Source organism: Toxotes jaculatrix, chromosome 12, assembly GCF_017976425.1.
Source record: "Toxotes jaculatrix isolate fToxJac2 chromosome 12, fToxJac2.pri, whole genome shotgun sequence".
Taxonomy (NCBI): domain Eukaryota; kingdom Metazoa; phylum Chordata; class Actinopteri; family Toxotidae; genus Toxotes; species Toxotes jaculatrix.
The window spans coordinates 10,082,079-10,106,018 of NC_054405.1; the positions used below are offsets into that span (position 1 = coordinate 10,082,079).

The 23,940-nt window shown below is 40.0% G+C and overlaps 1 protein-coding gene across 12 annotated transcripts in view; it reads left to right on the top strand.

Annotated features, from left to right (window-relative positions):
• The window catches only part of LOC121190322 (RNA-binding protein Musashi homolog 2), a 227,580-nt gene that overhangs the window by 13,615 nt on the left and 190,025 nt on the right, over window positions 1-23,940 (top strand). The window lies entirely within an intron of this gene.

The following is a 23,940-nucleotide window of genomic DNA, read 5'->3' on the forward strand; positions in this document are numbered from 1 at the left end:
CTTGATGTGTTTGTAACTGACAGGAGACAGCCTCTAAAGATGTGCAGAAAATGTTAGTGGAATCAAGATCCTCCTTTCTCGTGTTGGCTGTTGCAGCATTTTGAAGGTGCACATTAATGTGAAATGGCAAGTTTTTTTTTTCATGTGAATAGCCTTATATTAGCCTGACTGAACTGCCAAGAAATGATTGCTGACTTCTCATTGACAGTGACGAATTACATTTGCTGGCTGAATTATAAGTCTGTTGAGTTGTTTTCTGTAACATTTGGAGTTGAATGGGAACTGAATGACATAAGTGATTTAGAAATATCTTGAATTGTGGCGCATGCGATGCGGAAATTGTCACAATTAGCATTGAAACAATAGATGATTTAAAAAATGAGCCAAACTCCAATCACACAGGAACTGCCGTATGACCTCTTCATGATGCGCATTATCTTTTCCTTTCTTGATTACTGGTCTTGAGCAGTTCTAATGACAATTAAATATTCAGCGTGTGCAGATGGTGCTGTGGAGTAGTCAAGGGCTTTGTTGACATGCCCTCTCACACCATCCCCCAGCATTTAATGTGCAGGCTATAGCACAGTACAGTGTAGTGCTATTCAGCATTGCTATCAGGGCTTTTTCCACCTACACCAGGTGGAAATCGATAATAGATTTTCTCCTTCCCACCAGATCAGAGAGAGGCATTGTTAAAGAGTTGTTCAGGTTTCAAATGAGGAATTGGCAGTGCAGAGCTTTCAAAGCCAGAGCACATGACTTAAGGATATCGGCATATGGTTGAGAAACTACCAGTATTTCTCCGCATTTCCTTACATGAGAAGTATATCACTTTAACATCTTCTGTTCTGAGCCTTGTTCATAAAAGTCGAATGTGCAATAAAGCAGCTCAGATGTTTGATGATGCTTCCAGTTTTTTTTAAGTGAACAAGAAACTCTTCTTGCTGTCGTGGTTATTGTTAATCTTTTTTTTAAACAGTGTTATAGTCTTTTTTTTTTTAGCAATGATTCAGAGAGGGAAATACAATATTTTGAAGCTGTTCTACAGGTCTTAAACATATTTGTCATTCTACCTTGTGTGATTCATAACTCAGTGAAATAATGACAACATAACAGAATTTGTGGCACTGCAAAAGCCTTGTACCAATGATTTATAAAATGGCTATAGGGCAAGCTTGTTAGAGAAGAAAAATGGTTGTATTGAATGTGGATTATAAAGGATCTTAAAGCAATGGGATTAAGCCAGATAGATTAACATTGCATGGGTTTGTACTTTATGTTCAATTGATTTAAGACCTTTAAAAGAGGTCCCACTCTGAGGTTCCCATTTAGAAAGTCCTCTCTGTTTTGCATTTGCTTTCTTTTGTCCCCGTTTCCCCTCCTCTGTCTGTCTGCCGGGCTGCTTATGCAGCTGTTGAATAGGCTTCGTTCTTGTTTAAAGAATCTCGGCTTGGCAGGTGCCTCGGTAGCACGGGCTTCGGGGAGCGAATCGTGACGAGACCAATCAGCGTTAATTTTCTCACGGCTAACAATGACCTCACAAGTAACCCTGCCAATGACCTCCCACTGATGAATGCTGCAGTATGGTAAAACTATACAGTATGTACAGCACGTAGAGTAGTGCTGAAAACAGACAGGAAGTGAAGGTGAACACAGAGGACATTTCACTGTAAACAACTGAAGGTGTTTGCACCAGGATGACAGGATCACAGGAAAAACAACTGGTATCAGCAGCAATAACTGACACTCCCCCAAAACACAGACAGTTCCACTGGTAAAGAGATAGTCTGAGACCGACAGAAAGGAGTTTGGTAACAACTGATCATTAGGCTATAGTGAAGTAGACAGCCTTGCAAACATTTCATTTAAATCGGATTTGACATGTATGACAAAGTCGACCTGCTCAGACAATTTGGATAGGTACGAACAAATGTGGGTAATTTTTAAAGTGGGACACTTGTGTTTTGTAAGGCCCGTATTATACTTGGACTGCAGGTTATTGATAAGATAAGATGATAAGATATAAAAAGATATAAAAGTGTTATTGTGTGACAAATCAGTCACAGGCTGCTGGTTGCCTCTGCTTTGCTCCTTGGGTTTGACAATAGGGATGGAAACTGGTCCGATTCTATTGATACCAGTTCCATTATTAATTCTGCTTACCAGTTTGAATCTTTATCGATTTCTCTAGCAATTTTTGATCAATTTTCTGAGTCTGAACACAGCGTAGAAACAGAGGAGGAAAAAAATATAAATTTGTATTTATACTCTTTGTGTAAGGAAAAAAATTCTGCTAAGCCTGCCTGCGTGGCACTAATAATATTATAACATAGGATATTTACCCTCGGTAAAGGATGCAGTGTTTCCCACAGGTTGTGAATTTACTTGTGGCGGTGGGTGGCATAGCATGTGACCAACGTGCGTGACTCATGCACTTTAGAGGGGGAGAGTATAACTCGGGTTATTCTCAGAAGCTGCAATTTACAGATGTCCCCTAAACGCCTCACATTCAGACTTTGGTTAGATGCTATAATTTACCGATGCCCCCTAAATGCCTCACAAGGAGGTTATAGGTAGACTCTAGAAAGGTGGATGTGCACAGAGAAGCCTCTAGTTCCCCATCAGTTACTACAGGGCACACAACTGAGACAGGGGTGTGGCCGAAAAGCAGAATTAGTTTGAAAAGAGTGAAATAAGACTTTCTAATGTAAGATTTACCTAGTTTGCAACCAAGTGATTTGATCTACCTTTGCTGGCCACCCAAGTAGAGCCTGTGTATGGGAAACCCTGCTACATTTTGGACCGTCTCTTCCTCTCTGCCACTGTCTTTCAAAGAAAACATGCTAAAGAAATGCAAACTGGCACACACACAGTACAGATAAATAATGTCACCCAACTAAAGCTTATCTTAAGACTTAAAAACCGTTTTGTATTAGAAATAGAAGCTGTTCTCACAAGTCATGTTGAAGGTATCAATGCAGAGTAGGCCACAAATATTCAGGGATTAGGTTGCATCTGTGGATGATTGACAGTTGAGAATGAAAGGATTAAACAATGATGATGTGATGCAAAGTGCTTTATGCACATTCATTTATGCCTTGTCTCCTCCTAGCCTATTCAGCCAGGCTGGGGTTAGCCATGGCTTTATTAGATGCAGCTAAAAGTAGCTTTAAAATGCCAGGATTTCTGCAGAAATGTTTCAGCATTTCAGCATTTAGTTTCACAACAAACCGTCCTCAGTCCACTCTCTCAGTGGCAAAAGTGTTTTTATTTAATGTCATTCCTTGCATTAGGTGGAATGATTTTGTGGGAGCTCATTTAAAAAAATATGGATATGATCACAGATATAAAAAAAAAAAAAATCACCATTTGATATTCTAGTTTCCATAGTATCTTTACATGACATGCCCAGGGTTTGTGAGAAATTATACCGGTTAAGTGTCAAAACTTTTTTGTTTCCCTTGACATTGCAACGCGCTGTGTGCATTAATAACTGTGAATCCAATGCAAGATGTGATCGATCAGTCAGTCGCCTGAGCTGAATCAGACAGAACCTCACGCATCTCATCTCATTATCAATGTAGATGCTCGATGACTGTTCAAACAACTGCCTCACTCGTTAAATATGTGGCTGTCGCTGTCTGATGTATCGCCACTGTTCATTTCCAGTTAAGCTTAACAATATATATGACAGACAGTAGATGACAATAAATGTTAGAATTGTTTTGGGAGCATATTTTCTATAGCTTGGTAAAGTCTTGATGCTTATACATAACATTAAGTAGAGAGGTTTATATATTTTCATGATTATCTAAATACGATACTCCCTTCAGATCAAGACAGACTCTGTTTCTCAGTGTTTTTAAAATCTTTTTTTCACCATCTAAATTTCTTGACATACTGTACCGATCATTCTTTGGAGAAAAAAAAAAAAAAAAAACTAAAAAAAAAAACCTCATGCCTTTTTAGTGTTGTGTCTGCATATAGAAAGTGGTAAAGAAGACAGAGATGAGATGATGCTGTTTCTTGCCGTCTCCTTGTTTGATATTTTCCAGTAAGGCTCATAGTGAAAGATGTAAACGAGGCCTGCTCTCAGTTTCCTGGAGGAATCAAAGCACCGGTTTCCGCCGACATTGCTCGAGATTTACCACTCAACTGTTGGCGTCATTACCGCTGCTGCAGCTGCTTTTGTTTCCCACAGTGGAGTCACACACAACCATGGCATGTCCCAGCATGATTTTAATTGCCAGTGGGACTGTGGCCACTTCAGTGGGAGATGAGTTCTGATAGCTTGTTATGGAAATGAAAGGAAGGAGCATTTACAGAGCCATGTAAATGGTTGCCATTTACAGAGCGATGGGCGTAACCCTTTCCTTGCACCTCGTGAAGGGATTTGCATCGTAAGCCATCCTGAACAGGTTGCCTCCGAGACTGTGGCGGTCTGAAGGATGCAGAAAGAAGACTATATCTGTGCACAAATAGATGTGTGCTGCACACATCTATTTGTTTGTAATGACAGCTTTTTGTGTTTGTAATGACAGTTTTCTTTCTGGAAACTTCTCTCTTGTATTAAACTGCTTGCAGCAATGTCAGTGAGGAGGCAGGCTAACTCAGCTCGTACATTGGCTGAGGTAATTCTGGGCTATCAGTCAAAAATACCTTCAAAGCACTGTCCCAAATTTTACTCCAGCATGTGACAGCTGTGACTGTGTGGCTTCCCTTTTCACGGCCCACTGTTAGTGTTGCTCTCTCTCCCTCTCTCTCTCTCTCTCTCTCTCTCTCTCTCTCTCTCTCTCTCTTTCTGGCAGCTGGAGATCTCTCTTTCCTTTTGCCTCTCTCTTTGTCTAACTCTTTGTTTTTCCGTGTCACTTTGTCTTCCTCTCTTTGTATCTTCCTTTTTCTCTCTCTCTCACACACACTCTCTGTGAATGGTAAATTGACCAGTTCCCCCCACTTCCTCCACTCTGCGTCCTACACGTGTCTCATAGGGACTGTGTGTACTTAATGTTCTTACCTGCAGAAAAGACTCTCAGGTGTATTGTGGTTCTAAAGGTTTTCAGTCTTAAGTTTTAATGAAGTCTAATAATAAAGCTGCATGAATTATATACACATGCTCATCCCCTTGTGCCTTTGTAGTGCGTGACATAATAATGCACTTACACAGACACATAGGACCGCATGTACACATACTGTATTAAAGAGGCACAGATGTGTAGTTTTATATACAAATTCAAAACAAACTTGTACATGTTCTCTCTCTCCCTCATCCTCCCTCACTCTGCCTCTATCTTTCCCCTCGCTGTGCTCTTTCCTGTGCTTCCTTTTTAGTCTTTTAGGATTACAAGGCCTTGTAAATCCAGTCTTACACCTTGCTCAGTTATTTGATCTAGATTTAGCATTATGATATTCCCCTTCTCAAAATGATCCTTATTTTAAATGACACAGCTCACTGCTGGGAAAATGAAACCTCCGTAGCTGCCAGCCCCTTTGAATGTCCCTGTGAATTTATTAAAAGCACCAGCTTCCCCGTTCCAACTCTGATCTGCACAGCTGCATGAGTCTGAAAGAATATTCAAGGACAAAAGTCCTTAATGTAGAAGAGAATGCCATATCAGTATCGTTTCTTCGGCTTCACAGTTTATGACCACGAGCGCTCCCAAATATTTATAATGTGAAAGAAGATTATTTCTTATTAGACATTTCTTCTTTCAAGGCATTTCCACCATCCAGATAGCACGCCGAGCAGGGGGAAAAGAAAAGCAATGCTGTATCGTGAAGACTTTTATCCAAACCTTATGTCACATTTCAGGACATATGGCACAGGTCGTATCCCCGTGAGTGACCAATATGTCCAACTGAAAAGATGTGTGTTGTATTTCTGAAAATAAATGCATTTTCTGAAATGGGTTTTACAACTGACACTAAATGCACTGACATTTTCACTGAGACCACAACAGTCTGATAGTGAGCAAAGAAAACTTGGACCAAGATGACGGAAAAGTGACAAGCGAGTTGATGGGAATTCTTCACTGTCACTCTCCACTCGCCCCCTGAAAAAACAGATGTGCAGCCAACATAAGTAAACCCTTCTTTAGATGGAGGATGTCACAATGAGTTGTTTTCCCCCCCCTGTGGTCATGGGCTGCTGTGCCGAAGCTGGAGATGGGTTTAAATCCCTGACCCGTCAGCTCCTTTGCTTTCAGTGGCCTCAGTGGAACTGCTCCAGATGAAAATGGGGCCAGAGCACAGACATATGAATGACTGTTTGTTTGGTGGTCAGACACAATCACCAACTGAGTGACCCAGTTAACGGGTAGTCAAAGCGATGTGTGTTTCACACTCTCTAAATGTATCTTGTGTCCATTTTTAAAAAAAATTTATTTGTTCTTCCAATACTTATGTTTCAGTGGAAAGATAAATGATGTGTAAATGTAGATGCTACCTTTTTATTTATTTATTTTTTTAGTGCCGCTGTAACACGAATGCACATTTCTTTTGTTGGAATAATCTCCACTTTTAAGTGGAGTGTACATATGTGTGATTCTTTTTTTCCCCCAACCTCCCTCTTTTCTGCTCCGGTCTCCTTGGTTGCGGGTGGAGAGTAATTAGGTTTTCTAGGGGATTGAGGGGTTCTTACAATGCTTACCAATGGCAGCAGTCAGGCAGGCTAGTGCTGGCAGGGCAGAGAGGACAGAGGGCTGTGCAGGAGCCTGGCACTGCTAAACCTGATGCTGACTGACAGTAATGAGGACAGCCTGCTAGCCAGGATAGAGAGGAGAGGAGAAGAGAGCAGAGGAGAGGAGGGCATGGTCCTCCACTATACCTCTCAAGACCTCTTATCAAAGCTGCTCTGTGTACGCACACGCATGTACACACAGACATACAACACGAGCACACACAGGTTTAATGTGTACCAGGCAGACCAGAGCAAATGATTCACTGGGCTGTGTTATATCAGTCTTGTTTGACATTAGAATCAAAAATAAAATCAGTTCTTAACCATTATATGATATGTTATATGAATCAGCTTTTAGATTTTTAGAAATGACCCAAGAAATGGTAAAAAAAAAAATAAATTATATTGTATTTTTGTTTTTTCTCAAATACATAGTAGTAAAAATACAAAGAATATTAATATATTTTTTGGGCATAACCATTGTTACTATAAGGTAAAAAATAAAAAAAGATTGATTGCAGGTGACAGTAATAAAATTTTAGAGTTTGGTTTTCTAGAGGTCGGTCATCATAACAATGTCACAGTGACAATGTAAGTGGCTTGGGTCAGCACAAACCAACAGTGGCTCTGCCCTTTGACAGTGTGACAGGTGGATTAGCCAGTCTTATTCATTTTTTTTCCCTTCAAGTCTCAAGTCTCCACCCATCCAATGTGGAAAAACTAAGATTTTGAATGGGACAGAGAGGCCCTTAACTCTGAAAGTCATCACTTCAGGGAGTGGCTGCGGCAGCTGGAGAGGCAGATGAGGAATGCGTTTTCCAATTTTTTAACAGTGACCTTTTTGAGATTGCGTTTGAATGAAATACTGGAAATAATTAAAAAGGGGTGGCCAGCTTAATCAGGATGATGAGTTCCATTGTGTTGTCAGACACATCACCTTGCTGTCCAGTTTTGAATTCTCATTACTTCTCGCCGCCTTCACCCCTGTGTTTCCGCTTTCAAACATGCTGTCTGGGATTTGTACAACAAAGAGTGAGATGTTCCATCCACAGCAAGAGAGATTCAGGTGTGTCAGGATGTGTGCTGTACAGCTGTATATACAGTGCTAACATCTCTTACAGATAATGAAACATACTGTAGAAGAATCAAATACTATATGTTTTTTAAAAGAAAGTACAGATTGTATCTTTTGTGTGTAAAATACAGTGATTGTGTGTTTGCTCTAATATGCTCAATATTTTCTAATATTTTTTCCTATTTTGCTTATTGTTTGTTTATTAGTCGTCTTTTACTGAGTCACTTCCAAGAGTGAGGTTTTTAAACATACGCTAAATACAGTGGATCCACAGTTTATTTGTAATTGTGAAAGTGAAGCTAAGGTCTGATCATTTTGTGTTGGACGTGTCTGTCTGTCTGGAGGATTGCCTGACCGGCTCACTGAAGTGTTCTTCCATGATTGGATCCAGTTGTCATTGTGGAGTAAGATATTGGAATCTCACAGGCCAGATTGCTCTTTCTCACTTTGACGTTGTGTGACAGTTCATGCTCTGTAGTTTTTATGTCCTGTCCTGGTTTCTTTTTTTTTTTTTTTCTGGGACACCAGCCTCTCAGAATAAGAATGATATTCTTTCACCAAGACAACCCTGTCAGATTATTAGTTGGCGGTGTGATTAATAGTGACGGCCAATAGCTTTTGTTGCCTTTTTCTGCTGTACTTGATTGTGGTAATGTCACTTTTGGCTGCACTAAATATCTAGGGTCGTGGTTTACCATTCTTAAAACCAGTCTAATGTTTGGTTTTGTCACTGTTCTCGCACAGTCAATAGAGCAACACTCTAATAATAATCAAACATGACTGGATAGGCAAGAAATAACAAGCGGCAAACAGAAATATATTCTATGCTGTAATTACATATTTCAGAACTTGCGCTGTTATTTTACTTGTCACCCTCAGCAGCTGTGTGATGTTTTGTGTGTGTGTGTGTGTGTGTGTGTGTGTGTGTGTGTGTGTGTGTGTGTGTGTGTGTGTGTGTGTGTGTGTGTGGTGTGTGCGGGCGTGCGCGTGTGTGTGTTAAACCTCAAAATATCGTTGCTAGAAGGTGACTGTGGTGTATCTGTTGTCACTCTGATGTAAAAATATCATGTAATTAGCTGAAAGCATTTAGAGCATTGATTCTTTGTTGTTTAATTAAAAGACGCCTAAATTATCGCCTATTTGTTTCACATCAACAGATGAGTGTTGATAAAAGATAAGAAGGGCAACAGGATATAACGGCTTCAAGAATATCAACATAAAACCACGTTACAGATGCAAAGTTCTAAAGTAGTTCTGAAGCAGGAGACAAAATTGCGTGTGATTAAAAAATAAAAAATAAAAAATCATACTCCCACTATATTTCTGTGATTTCCACCTGATGTGGGAGCCACTGAAAGGCTACTGTTATCCTTGTTCTTTGCCCAGGCACCATTTAATAGCTCCCAAATGGCTGCAGTGGCAGAAAATCTACATGGTATTGTTGGTAGTAGGAAGGACTAGATAGAATCTGAGGGTTGAGCTATAACAAAGCATGACAGGAGGGATGTGCAGGACTACAGACAATCAGGCATGCTGCTCCACATTTATTGTGGGGACCCTCACCTGCTTTTTCTCTGCAGGGTGGTCTGTCATTCACTTCCATAATAATGTACAATTTTTTTTCTTCCAACCTAAATGGAGATGGAATAAAATTGGTGAATTTTTGTTATCACCTGCTCCGAGTTGAGGTGGGATGTTTATTTTTACATGGCATGTTGCATCTGCTGCAATGTGTCACACTGTGTGACTAAAAAAAAAAATAAATAAATAAAAATTAACGGTATGTATGTGTAAGACGTCAAGTCTTCAAAACTGAATTACAGCATCTAAGTCAGGGCGCTAAAGAGCTTAGCTGTTCTCTACATAATGCCTCGGTCCTCAGCTGTGACCTTTCTCTTCCGTGCATCATTCACGATTATACTGCTGACATGTTGGCTCATGCCAATAATTTTTCATAGGAGGCAATGTCAGCCACATCATATTTTATCATCTGCATAAATTTGTGTTGTGTTTTCATGTGGGCTCGCCATAATTTGTGTTTGTCTGTTTATGTGCCTGTGCCAGAGATTAGATTTTGTATTTAATTTAACTCCAAAATAATTCAGGTGTAAACACAATCTGGCATCAGCAGGGGGAAAACAATACTTATATAGTTGCTAAATGACTGACATGTAACATGAAGAAATAAGATGTATGTATGTAGAAAAATGTGTGAATATGTGCGAATGCGAGCGTGTATAGATGAACAGTTTGCACTGAAATGATTCACCAAATCTGCACCTTGCCTGCACAGACTGAGAGCGTGATGATCACTCACCAGTTGGAAAAAAGAACGAGAGGAGGGACATATTATGAAAAACTGTAATTTTATGTATGATGATTTGAACCATTTTGACTTGTAAGTAAATTATAGGTGTTATTGTATATGGATGAACAATTTTCAAATACTGATTTGTTTTTATTTTTATTTTCCCAGCCAGATTTTATAGTCAAAATGAATGCATTTCATACTTAATGAAACTGTCTCCAGAGTGATGTTGTTTCCAAATGCACCTTGTACAGTAGACTCCTGGCTCCAAGTCACAAATACAACTATTTATATGTGAGTGCTTTGGCTTCAAATAACAAAATGGACCTTGTAACAAAAGCAATCATTTTGTGTTTTATTTATTTATTTATTTATTTTAAATTAAACAGCATAGAGCTACTTTGTGCCACAGTGGTAAAATCAACAGTAAGTGCACAACATGCATGTAATGGATGTTTAATTAATGTAATAACAGATGTTATTATGCGCAGATAGCGTCTTTATACATTTTTCCATTCAATAGAAGTAAACCCTTGACTAGATGCTGTTCTGTTTGCACTAAAAGTGTAACTATGCTAATTATCTCCACAGAATACTAACAACAAAATGATAACGATCAATAACCTCCAACCTTATATTAATTGTTGACACAGTCTTCAGTCTGTTTGAGTCAGTGACCTTGTCATACCACTCAGTTTCTTTCAGTCTCATTACACTTATTCCCCTGATCATGAGCACTATTTTTTTTTTAATAAAAGGAAATGTTAACTGCTATTTTAGGTTGGACTTGAATGCTCTCTATTTAATTGAAGCCAACACATAACTGAAGTAATTACTGCACATTAACCATTCTTAGAAAATATTCAGTGTTAATGTCAGTGTCAAGCTTGGCTGATTTATTGTACCAATTGTGAGATTTCAGTATTTCCAGTGCAATTAATTCAACCTTAAATTGGATATCGTATGTCTTGGTTTTACATTTTCGGTGTCTGATATTTGCCACTCACAACTCTGCACCTCTTGCACATGGACAGTTTTCCTGTGTTCAGGAGCGCAGCCAGTTTGGACTTTCATTTATGGTGAAACTGTCTTTGCCTCATGGATGGGAGGCCAGTGCTTTTAAAGGGAAAGAGAGGACCTAATTTAATTGACTGTGATTGACACCGGCCCCTACCAGCATATCTACTGGTAATTTATTCCTTCTAATCCAACCTCTTTTGCGACTGCACCGCAGGTGTGCCACTGCTGTGCCAGCATCTTTGGTCACAAAATTACCAAAAATGTGTTCTCGCACCTACATGCTCTACATGTGGTAGTGCCATGAATTTGCACCACAGCCTGTGCTTTCACCTCGATTCATTAAAAGAAGACTCCTTGTGACACTCTGTCGGGAAATGCAAAAACAAGAAAAAAGAAAAGGGAGGAGGAGGGGGGCTCCTTTTTCCGCTGTTGGTGCTGAAAAGTAGTGGAGACTGTGAAATAATCAAACAGAGGTAATGCATAAGCAGGTCAAGTCCAGCTTGTAACAGTTATTTTGTGACTTAATTTTCTCCTGTGTTATCGTACAATAATGAAAAGTGTTGACAGATTCATTTCCTTGCTGCGATCACCTAAGACCATTTTGTGATTTCTAATTGATAGCTACATGCAGCAATTTTATAGCACGAGACAATTTTATAGCGCTTTTAATTAGACCAACTTTGACCTTCTGTTCGCTTTGCATTTATATTGCTCCAAATTATTTTCACCTTCTTTCTTCATTAACTTTGGTCAAATGGATACAGACATTTACAGCATTATAAACCATACATGCACTGTATGAAATATGGTGAGACTCCAATTAATTGATAATGGTCTGTTGCATTAATTGTTTGATTGATTAAACCCAATTAAGTAATCTGTGAAATGAATATTCCTTATATGCTCTTGACCCCAAAGAGATTTTTAAGTGAAGGACTTATACAACATAGAAACCTATAAAAATAAGTAAATAAAAATACCTTGGTGGAATGAGGCTGTAACAACCACTTAGCTGTCTAATTGACTAAGAGGGGAAGCCCTTACATACGTCATTAGGGAATACAGGTGCATGATGACTCTCCACTCAGATAAATCCTTCGTATGGAACTAGTTAATCTCCCATGTAATGTTGAGCAGATGTGTGTATTGGTAAATGAACACACACCAACCTCAGATGAATCTCAGTTCAGAAGGTGTTTAGTATTCATTTACACTGAATGAGTATTAGATTTGTATGAACATGCATGTCAACATGCATCACATGCATTTACTGTCAGCCCAAAAAATTCTTTAACTTTCAATGCATTAAGGTCTACAACTATTCTTGTGAGACTGAGTTATGTCGACACAATGTGGCAGAGCATCGACTGGGCGAACACCGCAGAAAGTGCCCGTCTGAGACCTGGCAGTCAGGTGTTTACAGTGCTAGTGTGGAGTGGTTTACTCTTCTGAGAATTTGCATCCCATGTAAATCTTCAGTTCAAACAGGGACAATTTAAGCAGGATAATTTCACTCCGGAGGAGAGGAATTTACTCCCACTAGTAAAACAGAGTTGAATGACAGGATTTCATTCATTGCAAATGGAGGAACAGCAGTGAGGAGCAGACAAGGGTGACTAGCCAGAGCTGTAAAAACACTTTATATTTCATGCAACTCTCTGCTACTAAAAGCTGACCCAGTTAGCATTTTGAATGGCAGCAGCAAGTCAGTAAACCAAATTGTGCTGGCCCTGACAAACATGGCTCCTTGTCCAGAAACATTCTCTCTTTTGACCAGTCCAATGAAAAACAGTACACATTTGAAGTTAACCAAGTAAGAGGTACTACTGTGGCTGAATTCTGAACCATTTTTAAACCTAGTCTAGTCTAAAAGTTGGCAAGTGGCAAGTCTCATTGTATGAAGCACTTCATTTGCATAAAGTAGACAGGACCTCCACTTGGTGACTAAAAACAGTACATCTATGAATGTATTAAAAGTAAATAGTGGCAAAGGATTCATTAACATTATTGGTAATTATGTGGCACCAACGCTTAATGAGGCTCCACAGAGTGGACAGTTCGTAGACAGAAAGTAGGAAAAGCAGAGGAGCTCTTCACCTGACCTCTTTTGACCTTCGTTCTGTCATCCGTCCGGCTTTGTGTTGGGTGTAGCATGTTTGTGTTTGTCTGCATGTGTGTGTATGTGTGTGTGCATGTGAGTGAATGAGTTTGTCTTTCTGTCTAATCTGTCTAATCCAGAGGTGTCCAAACTGTTCCACAAAGGGCCGGTGTGGCTGCAGGTTTTTGTTCCAACCAAGCAGCAGCACACCAGACTTGACTCATTTAATCAACTGATCTCAGTCTTCAGACAGTTGATTGGTCAAACCATGTGCTCTTCATTGGTTGGAACAAAAACCTGCAGCCACACCGGCCCTTTGTGGAACAGTTTGGACACCCCTGGTCTAATCTATCCACCTTCTTTGCAGTATTGGAGTCTTTATCTGCTTGGTTGACTTTATAACTGTAACACTAGTTTAATTTCCTCACCTGCTTAATTGAAATTCACATCTCTTTCTCCTTATATGTCTTGCTTGCCTGTGTGCATACGTGTGTGTGTGTGTGGGAAGGGGGAAGGGAGGTGGCGGCGGATATTAGTGGAGATGTATTTTCATTCTAAAAGTGGCAAGTGATGGACAGGATCTCACAGACAATGCCCCCCCCTCCCTCGCCCCCCCTCACCCCTCCCACTACCCTCAATCTTTTTGTCTGCTGCACCTGTCTTTTAGATACCTTTCAACCTTGTCTCTTTCTTTCGCTCTCTCTCTATTCCCAAGTCCCTCCTTCCCCTGGATTGCCTCGGCTTGATAAATCTGATGCTAAATTTAGAGACATATTTCTCAAAGTCACCAGGACCAGAAAGAGAGAAGACCACAGACAAAATGGCCTCTCTAATCCATGTTTATCATCTTTTATTTATCTCTCTGAAAAATGTGAGGTCGTCATAGAAATTCCCGTCTCTCTTCTGTCTCTTTGTTGCCGCCATAACTTTTTCTGTCCTCCAGTCAAATGTCAGTGGCCACGTTCTTGTCTCAGAAGGCCACATTTAAACTGACAGCATATTTAAATGACATCATTCAGCTCAGCGAGGTTGCGCTTCATAAAATTAGAGCTCGCGAGGTTCTAATAGAATATCTTTGCCATTTAAATTAGTTGCAAATGTGCTGTCATTGAGTGCGGCCTTCATTATACTCCCCTTATTTCTCAAATTCTTTGTTCGAGCTAACATTGTTTGATTACAATATGGCACCCACTGTTGAGGACAGAAAATATATGTGTGTCCTCCTTGGAGTGGCTTCGGCTGCACCTTACACGCTCGGCTCATCTCGCTTTTGTGAAGAGACGTGTTAGCCACATTAGCAGATAGAGGCAATAAAGTACTTGAACACAGACATGGACTATAATCTGTAATCTTTGAAGCGCCATTACACTGCAGGGCACATTTATTTGTTGTTCTTGTTAAAGAACATTTTGAGCCTTGCAGATCCTATGAGGTCTGTAACTGAACTGAACATGAGCTAAAGGGACAGGCCTGCACACGCCTTATTAAAAGATACCACAGGAGAGGACTGAACACGCCATACAACCAAAGTTATAAGGCAAACTCATATACAGACTATAGTCTGTATATGTTTTTTGTTTTTCTGTCACGGAGAGGAGCAAGACAGGTGACAGGACATGAGAGGAGGTGCTGGAGAAACAACAACAGTAGATTTGGCCAACTTGACATATTTGTTTGATTTGGTTTGCTAAGCTTGGCCTGCTTGTTCACTAATTCATGTCAAACATGGGGCTTGTGAATGACAAGCCTATTTATATAGCAAGTTGATTTTTTTTTTTATTTACTATAGATGTTTGTCTTGATACCAGAAGTGCATTTGAATGGAAATCCAAATACGTGACTATAAGCTTTCAGATCTTTAGACAGCTCGTATATTGCATATTTAGCAGGGTTGAAAGTATTAAACAGTGGAGCTTAACTACTCATGACGAGCTTTTAGATTAATTAAACAGAAAACACTGTCCCTCTGTTATAGGACAATCTCCTAAATTTCTTAAACTCCTTAAACTATTTTTACCCTCATCCTAAATTTGTACTTACTAATATTGCTAGTTACATGCAGTGAATGCTGTGAATAATGTGATGGTTGCACAGGAATAGATAGACAGTCAACAGAGGAATATAAGCCTTCCTGTAGCTGTATTAGTGTATTTTGTAAAGCTCATATAGTTCGTGATTAGAGTGCAGTTTCTCCACTTTGTTCTATACAATATACTAAATGGATCAAGTCACTGAACAATACACACATTTCTCAGTGTAGTGTCTGAAGGAGCAAGGTAATGGCTCGGACAGGAGACTACCCCCTCTGTCTCTTCCTCTCTCATGCTCATTTTACTCTGTCTTTTCTCGCTCTTTCTCACTGCTTTATAACTTTCTTATGTGCCCGTTGCCAGTAATACTTCTCTTTTTTCCTTTCCTCTGTAGCACATTTTTGCTTCTTGTTTATGTTGAATATGAAAGGTGGAGTTATTTCTTCCTTGTGCAGTAAAGTGGCATCCTGCAGTGGCCCTCCACTACACCGTACTGTACATTTTTCAGAGGGGGGGAGAGTGTAATTAGTTTGCCATTTAGATTCACGATGCAATTATCTGCTGGATTCTGGAACATTTCAGGTGCCTGTAGGTAAACAGTGTCACTCCCTGAGAAAGTAGGGCTAGGTAGATATTTCACTGAAAAGCATATTATCCCACATTATAGATTAACTTTAAAAAGTATCTCTAATGATTGCAATACTAGTTTGTTTATTATCAGTGGTCGGCAACATCTGTCACCTTATAAATCACACATAAAGGTTTTGTTTTTATGGATCCATATGATCATGATGCAGTTTTTCTTTTTTTTTTTTCATCCAAACAAATGGCTGAAGTGTCAAAGAAATTCTTCTTACATAGGTAATGGATGTCCAGTGAATCAGCTGACCTTCCGCTGATGAAATGATTGTGCCATAGTTTCAGCCAGAGATGACTGCCCATCACAGTTTCCAAAAGTCAGAATTCACAAATTTATAATTATTTGTCATTATTGACTTTTTCAGTTTACTATAATACAAGACAAAAACAAATTTGCAGCCAAAATTATGCACAATATATTGATGATCAAAATGAATTTTCTTTTGATAGCTCTATTCCAAACTCTTGCAAATAATTTGCCAACCTCTTAAATTTGTTAATTTTTACAATGCTAGACTGTTTGAAGTTTGGTTTATATCAAAATAATAGATAAAGTAACTTTAAAGCATCATGATAATTAAAAATGTGTATTTGTAATCAATACTCTTTGGCTGGCCTTACTGTCTGTTTTAATTACACACCTGAGGAGGAATGCATTTTTACTCACAGTAATTGCCTGTGAGGTGTAGCTCTAACAGATGTGAGGCCTGCGTTAAAACTCTGCCTTGTACTTGCCGCCTGACATTCCCCGGTCTTTGATCGATTAGCTTGCCACCAGCTCCTTCACTCTGGGCAAGTCCTTCTCCTTCTGTCACTGACAACTCCACAAGATGGTGAGGTTAGCACCTCCTTAAGTAAGATTATAAGCACAGCACCTCTCCTTCTCTGAAGATACTGTGTTAAACTGTGCTTTGGAGGAATCCCCCCGTTGTCTGGTGCAAAGCAGGCAAGGTATAAATCATCAACGTGAAAATAATTGTGCACCGGATTAGTTTATGTCAATGCTGCATTACTGCAACAGTTGTGTTAACACTACGACTCTGATGCGTCACCACCATCACTGATTACATTGCATATGTAAATGTAGAATAGATGCATGATTTTAGTGTAACAAGCCCAAGTTTCTCTTTAATGGCATCAAGATGTTGTTGTCTTTGATTTGCATTCTTGCCATCCTGTTGTAGCACTAATGGAAGATAGATAATCATATATCACAGTCTTGTATTTCCTTACTAAATAAGCTTGCAGTCCATTGATATTGATGTGTTGTTATGTCGTCCTCTCAAACCCGCGCACTGCTAAAGGTGCAGGCAGCTTTGTGTTGCTTTTTAAAGTCTGATTGTAAGTTGTTTCGGTCCCGTAAAGTGAATCATCATGATTGGCTTTCATTTTGAGGTAATTTGGTCTTAATCTCTGGGTTAAATTTGGATTTGTTATGTAGGAAGGAGGGCCGATTTAGCTGAGTAATTGCAAGGGTTCACACCTTTATGTAGCCACAGTAGTCTTTGTGTCAAACGCAGTGTCATATAGCATTATAAAGGCATAGTGAGCTGCACAAAATCATTATAATTCACACACTTAGTTCATGTCTTTAGTGACACACTTGCATTGTCCGCATATTGACAGATTACAGCCACTGCAGGGAAACTGAGAAAAAAAAACTACATGCAGTTATGAATGATTATTTTATTCTACAGTATTTACAGTATATCACCCTGTCAAACCAGATAAATTAGATCCAGTACCTGCTTTCCTTAATGCTTGGAGTGTTATTTTTTAGGTCATTTATTTATCTTGTGTAGCTTTCCACTGTAAAACTGCTCTGAAAAGGTTATAGATATACAGCTCAGTACAGTCAGGTGCAAGAGCATGATGCACCAATTTTGTTTCCTGGAAATGAGAGAAAATCATAATCACAATATTGAACAAAGCAGTCAGGATTATCCAATTGTGTAAGCGTAACCTCTAACATCTTTAGTCAGAATGTGACCCATTTAAAAACCTTGGAGGAAATCTTGCCCACATACTGTGAAGCAACAAGCAGCTGTACACAGACTGGCTCTGACACAGTGTATTCAGCTTTCAGTGCAGCCTTGAGGAAATACACATCGAATGAAACATTTTCAGTGACCTAAATCTAAACTACATGCTTTTACTTGCCTTTGTCTTAAAAATGAGAAGAATATAGACAATATCTTATTTTCTCACTGTTTTACTTTTTTTTCCCCTCTATCACAAGAGTCCATGTGTGCAGAAACAGGAATCTCACAGTGGAGTGTAATAAACAGCACCTTTGGCCTGCACAGCAGAAAGGACAGGAAGTTCTCTTTTTCTCTTTTGTGGAATATTGTTTTCCCAACTTGGGAAGAGGGAGGCAGCTGAGAAAGCAAGGACAGTGGATTTCTTTTAGGCTCCTGGGTGGAGCTAGGGGCCTTGAGGATGAAACAGGAGGCGGATGGGGGGGGGGGGGAGTAAATGCCAGCACCCTGCCGTGCAACAGGCATGAAGGCCTTTTGACTTGGTTGCCATGTTACTGGCCTTTGGTCACAGGTATCCTCTCCCTCAGGCTCATAGATTAAGGGGGTGAGGGGGGGGGGCTCTCGTGATACGAGGAAGGAGGGGTGGAGAGGGGAGGAGGAGGGGTCTGGTTTGTGGATGGCAGGTGGTGCTCAGAGTTGGGGCCGTCTACCTGTCTTTCCATCTTGTGTCTGAAGTGATAACAAGGTTAGAGCAGTTGAAACCACGTCCAACACTCTCCCCAGAGCGCCTTTTCCTGCTGGAAGGCACGTAGTGTTGGGGGTGGGGGCGGGGGGGATTCAACCGTCAGTGTCATATTTATATTAACCAGATTTAGTAACGTTAATAAGATTGAGCCATTTCAAACAAACCTCTTTCAGAAAAATGCGCTGTTTCTTTTCTTTTTTTTTTTTTTTTTTTTTAACTCCTCAACTTAAAGTAAGCTTTAATAATGGAGCCAATAATGGAGCCTGATTTCTGAAAAGAATGACTCACATCTGGAAGTCATGGCAGAGAGAGCGGCGCGTGAGGAGTAGCATAGGAGAGGAGAGCGAGAAGACACCTGGGAGTAGTTCTTGACTGATTTATGAAGGCAAATGTGGAAATGGTGACAAGGATGGTAGAGAGCAGGCTTGTGTGTGTGTGTCAGGAAGAATAGTCTGTATTAGAGGCAGAGTTTCTTTTAGTAGAACTAATTATTAAAACCCAAAATGCCCAACTTAACAAAAGTGCTTCCACTGTGTGTGCGTGTGGTATTAAACTTTTGTTACTTGTGCCTTTTCAGCAGAGAGATAGATCTTTTAATGTGCTGTTTTAATGTATCGACCTGCCTCGTCACTAAATGTCAAGTGGTGTGGGAACAGTTGCATGTTAAAAATGTTTAAGCTGTAAACGGTTTATTTACACTTGGGTTGGCCACAAGTCTAAGAGCAAATGTTGTAGCTGAATATTAATGTGAACAGAGCAAATGTCGCACCTCGAAATAATGATCATACACACTTCAAACCCTTGCTGAAAACAAATCTGAATTTAGGCTCGAGTCAAAACACTGCTTTAAAGTGCACATAACCCCAGCAACAAAATCAGTAAGAGAGACTCTCTTTGTTTTTGCTGTGATTTTGTCCATCAATGGCTGCAAATGACAAAATATTTTGAGAGAATTTCACCCAAGCAATGAAGAAAGAGAGCCCCCCCCCAGGGGCACACATCTGACTTCAATTCCACTCTTGTCAGGTAGACACAAAGCTGAGGGGCACATACAGAAACACAGAAAAAAGAAACAAACAAAAGGCAAAGAAGGGAAGAGGGAGACAAGCACCAAGAAAGAAGGAAAATAAGACAGAAAAACAAACAAAAAAGACACTAAGAAAGTATGTAAATACATAGATATGTAATTTGGTAGTTTTCTGCAAATAATTTTTTTTCTTTTTTTCTTTTTTCCAAACCAGAGCCAGTTGTAAACAAACAGTCTCGTATTGCTTAGTACCACAGGCATGGCTTAAAAAATTAGCCCGATTAACTTAATCAAAACATAGTAATGTTATTGGAATAAAGCCTTTTTTAGTTCTTACAACAAAAATTAAATAAAAAATTCCAAATATACTGTTAATATTCAGTAAATGGCTGAGCCTTAAAAGACACCTATCACATATTAAAAGAGTTATATTAGACTTTTCTGTCTTAGGAAATTGCTGTCTCACTGCTTTTGCTTCATGGTCTGTCAATAAAGAGGCTTGTTCAGTCCATTTAAGGTGCCAAAACAAGCAGGAATATTAACCTTGACAGTGTATTTATGTCCTTAACCTTTGACCCCCCCCCCCCCCCCCCCCTTTTGCCCACACAGTTGTACCCCAGGGCATAAAAAAAAAATCAGCCTTTGCCCTTTGTGTGCTTGGGCTTTGATTATGTGTGTGATGTTGCATGTGTGTGTTTGCTTGTGTGAGTGAGTGTGAATCTTGCTTGCATGTATGATGCTTCTGAAAAAAAAAAAAAAAGACAAATTACATGCACAGCAGACTTTATGGAGTGATTCCTCTCAGGCCTATTTGAGAGAATAATGTTGACTGCTGATAGCAGGGCTTTGATCCGTAACCTATTGTGAGTGTAAAATCAGAAGTGCTCGGCATTTTCTTTGATAATGCTTCGCTGAATAAATTCCACATCTCAGTTGCTTATCATATTGTATGTAGTATGGATCTAAAGGTGCTGACTAAGACCTGAGAGCAGGTGATTCTCAATGGCTCAAGGTAAAGATTTTTCACAGTGGATTATTGCTATACACTGTGATCCAGATTTTGTTGGCTTTTAGCCTATACTTTATTTATGGACGTTAATGCACTGCCTAGAAGTGATTGCCTCGTTTTTTTTTTTTTGTTTTTTTTTTTTTTACCAGTCGATTATTGCTCATGACAGGCTGCTAGTATTATTGGGGTGATAAGTCGAAGTTAAACGAGCCAGAGTGCATCTGCATTTAGTGTTTTTTTACCTCGTATTATCCATGGGACTAAGCTGAGGTGCTCTGGGAGTATTTAGTGCTCCGCTGTGCTTGTAGGAATTATTACTGAGACTCAGTGTTCTGTATTTCCCTTGTTAGACAGCGAGAGAGAGAGGACGACCGAGAGGGCGAGTCAGAATGAAGAAAAGGGTGAGAGGTAGAGGGAGTCCTGTGTTGTTGGCAACCACAGGCTATATCTGGGCGGTCTGCAGAGACAGGCACGCTTTGTCTCTAGCGTCATTTGCAGCTTAAACAAACAGGTGTGATGCAAGAGCCAAACAAACACACCGCTGCTCTTCAAAGTGGAGACAGGAAGAGACGCCGAGCGAGGGAGAGTGAAGAAATAATGGGGGAGGCATGGGCAGTCAAGGGGAGAAAAGTGAATACGTGGACGGGAGTTGAGTGAAAATAAGAGTGTCGTTCTTATGCCGAATTTCAGTTAAATCGGAGGAGTTTTATTAAAGTTTTCCTCAGATTTGTAGGTGTTAGCCCTTTATTTTCTTCATTTTAGCTTTCACAGTTTGGAAAATAAATTGGTCCTTGTTTTTTTTTTCTCACCTCCACTAAAAATGTCTGTTTTCTCTCTTTTTCACTCTAGTGCTGACAGCCTCTTACCCTCTCTACTGCTTCATCACACTCTCACTCACTCACTCACTCACTCACTCACTCTCTCTCTCTCTCTCTCTCTCTCTTACTCTCTCTCTCTCTGTGGCATTGTCACTTGAATCAGAAGTTGAGTGCTGGCTAAGTGAAGGGGTACACAGTGTGTCTGCTCCAGGCAGGCCTGAGTGGTGCTGCACTGCTTTGCTGCCTTTCTCCACAGAGCCTTGATTCAGCCCCTGCTGATAGGGGGCCCAGGCTTTGCTCAGCCCTCAGCACCCCCCCCCCCTCCCCTTTGCCTGATGAGCAGCCTCTCTAATCCCTACAGATGTTAACCCTAAGGCTTCTGTTCTTTACTATCATACTCACTACTATACTGTCCAATTTAATGATGCCTTGTTGTCCTTGCTTTCTAGTTCCTCCGCCATAAAAACCTCAAAAACTCATCTTCTTCTTTACATGTCTTGTGGGAATTGTTTCTCTTCGTCTCTGCTCTTCATGTCTGGCACATTGTAAGAAAGCAAAGGCAAATGTCACAAATTTCAGAAGTATGTGTCAGGCACCACATGTTTAATCATAATGTACAAATATATTAAGTCAGTGTTAACTGTAAGCTGTCTTTTGAAAAAAAAAAGTGTTAACAGTATGACAGGTTGCATACAAACCAAAACAGAAAATGTGTTATGTAAAGGGAACATAGACTGTATTAAATTTGATTTTTGGTTTAATTTTTGTGATTATCATCTGTTCATTAAATGCTAGATTCCTGTAAAGCACGGGGTCACTTGTTGTGGGGCCTTGCCGTCAAAGTGTTTTCAGGTGAAATCTACTCATTGCCGTCAGGTTGGGATCAGAGAGGATGGTGTCCAACTTTAAATATATATGTAAGGCGTGGGGACATAAGTGGCTTGTGGGAGCATGTAATTCAAAATTCAGACATGACTGCCACACAAGCAAAGACAATCTGGAGCTCGATGCCGGACCCGGCGTCAGCTCAGCCTTTCAATTATCCTTATTATTACAGAATGTGTTCATTTTGCAGACACTCTCACCTGCAGTGATAGATCACAGACCCAAGATTAGACTTGCTATGAAGAGATGGTGCATTATACAACCCCAAACATTACTCATCCCAACCATAAGACAGAGACAAAATAGTTGGCAGTAAAACAACAAGCTTAGATCACAGCCCTAATTGACGCTCTAATGCAAAGCATCATCCAAGCAGACAGATGGAGAGAAGGTACAGGTTCTCCTTTTCACACATCCTAGGCTCTTAGGCTCAGTAGAGGTTATTTTAGTGAATGTATATGAGGTATAATGATACGTCAGTGAGATCTGCTGGGACAAGAGGAGCAGGTAGTGCAGTAGAGCAGAGGTCTGATTTATGGGCAGGATAAATGATGCGGTGGGTGTCTGCCTGTGTAATAGCACTGTGCTGTGCACACCGCACTTTCGCTCAGCTGTAGTTTATAGTGTGATGTGTGATGGGGATAAATGTCAGCTTGGCTTATCTAACAAGATCTGATATGACTTTTAACTGGCTGCTCTCAAACATTTTGATGCTTTCAAAGGAAAACTGCTAATGACACGTCGACGAAATCGAAACCGAGATAATGAAAATTGTTCACGTTGTTCATAACAAGTGCATCACTGCAGAACAAGGTTTCGTCATTTGCTACTTTTAACTTTTAGGGTTTCACTCGTCTCTCAACACGCAGACTGTTGCCACTGTAAATTCTTAGTTATTTCCTGATACCAAGTAAATTCACTGAAGCAAGATTTATTCCTTTGATATTCATAAGATTAAACATGTGAGTTGGGTTGAAAAATGAAACCAGCCACTACCAGAGGCTGCTGCTCCGTATTGCTCAATAGTTAAAGCAATTATTGTGTGAATATTGCCGTATTACCTTTTGACTCAGTTAAAAAAAAAAAAAAAAAAAAAATCTACCCACCGTGGAGGAAGCTCAGCCGATGAGGTTTATTTGCAGCTGTATGTATAGGCCAACATTGAAACAGCGAGGGGTAAAAAGTGGAGTCCTCTCAATTGCTCTGAAGATCTTAAAGGAATTCACGTTATCCCTGTACTCCTTCTGCAGTGCTCAGCGGTTATCCTCAGGCAGGTATAGTCTTACTGTATATACAACACTGCTATGCTGGCAGGATGTTAGCCACAGTTTTGAGTGAAAACACACGGTGCTACTGTGAAATGGTAGATTGGTTTCCTAAGACTGGTTGATCAGAGGGCCCGACGTGAGCGGACTAATGTCTGTAATATACTGCGGGTTCTACAGGTTAAACATGAAAACCAACTCTGGTGTGTTGGGTTGAGTGTTTCTAAGTGTAAACTGTTTGAAGGTACAATGATAGATTGTGCACTCTTGGAGGTTATTCCAATTAACACAGTACACCTAGAGAAAAGAAACTGTGTATAGAGCGCACAACCACACGGAAAAAAACAGGTATCGAAACTGTGGTTT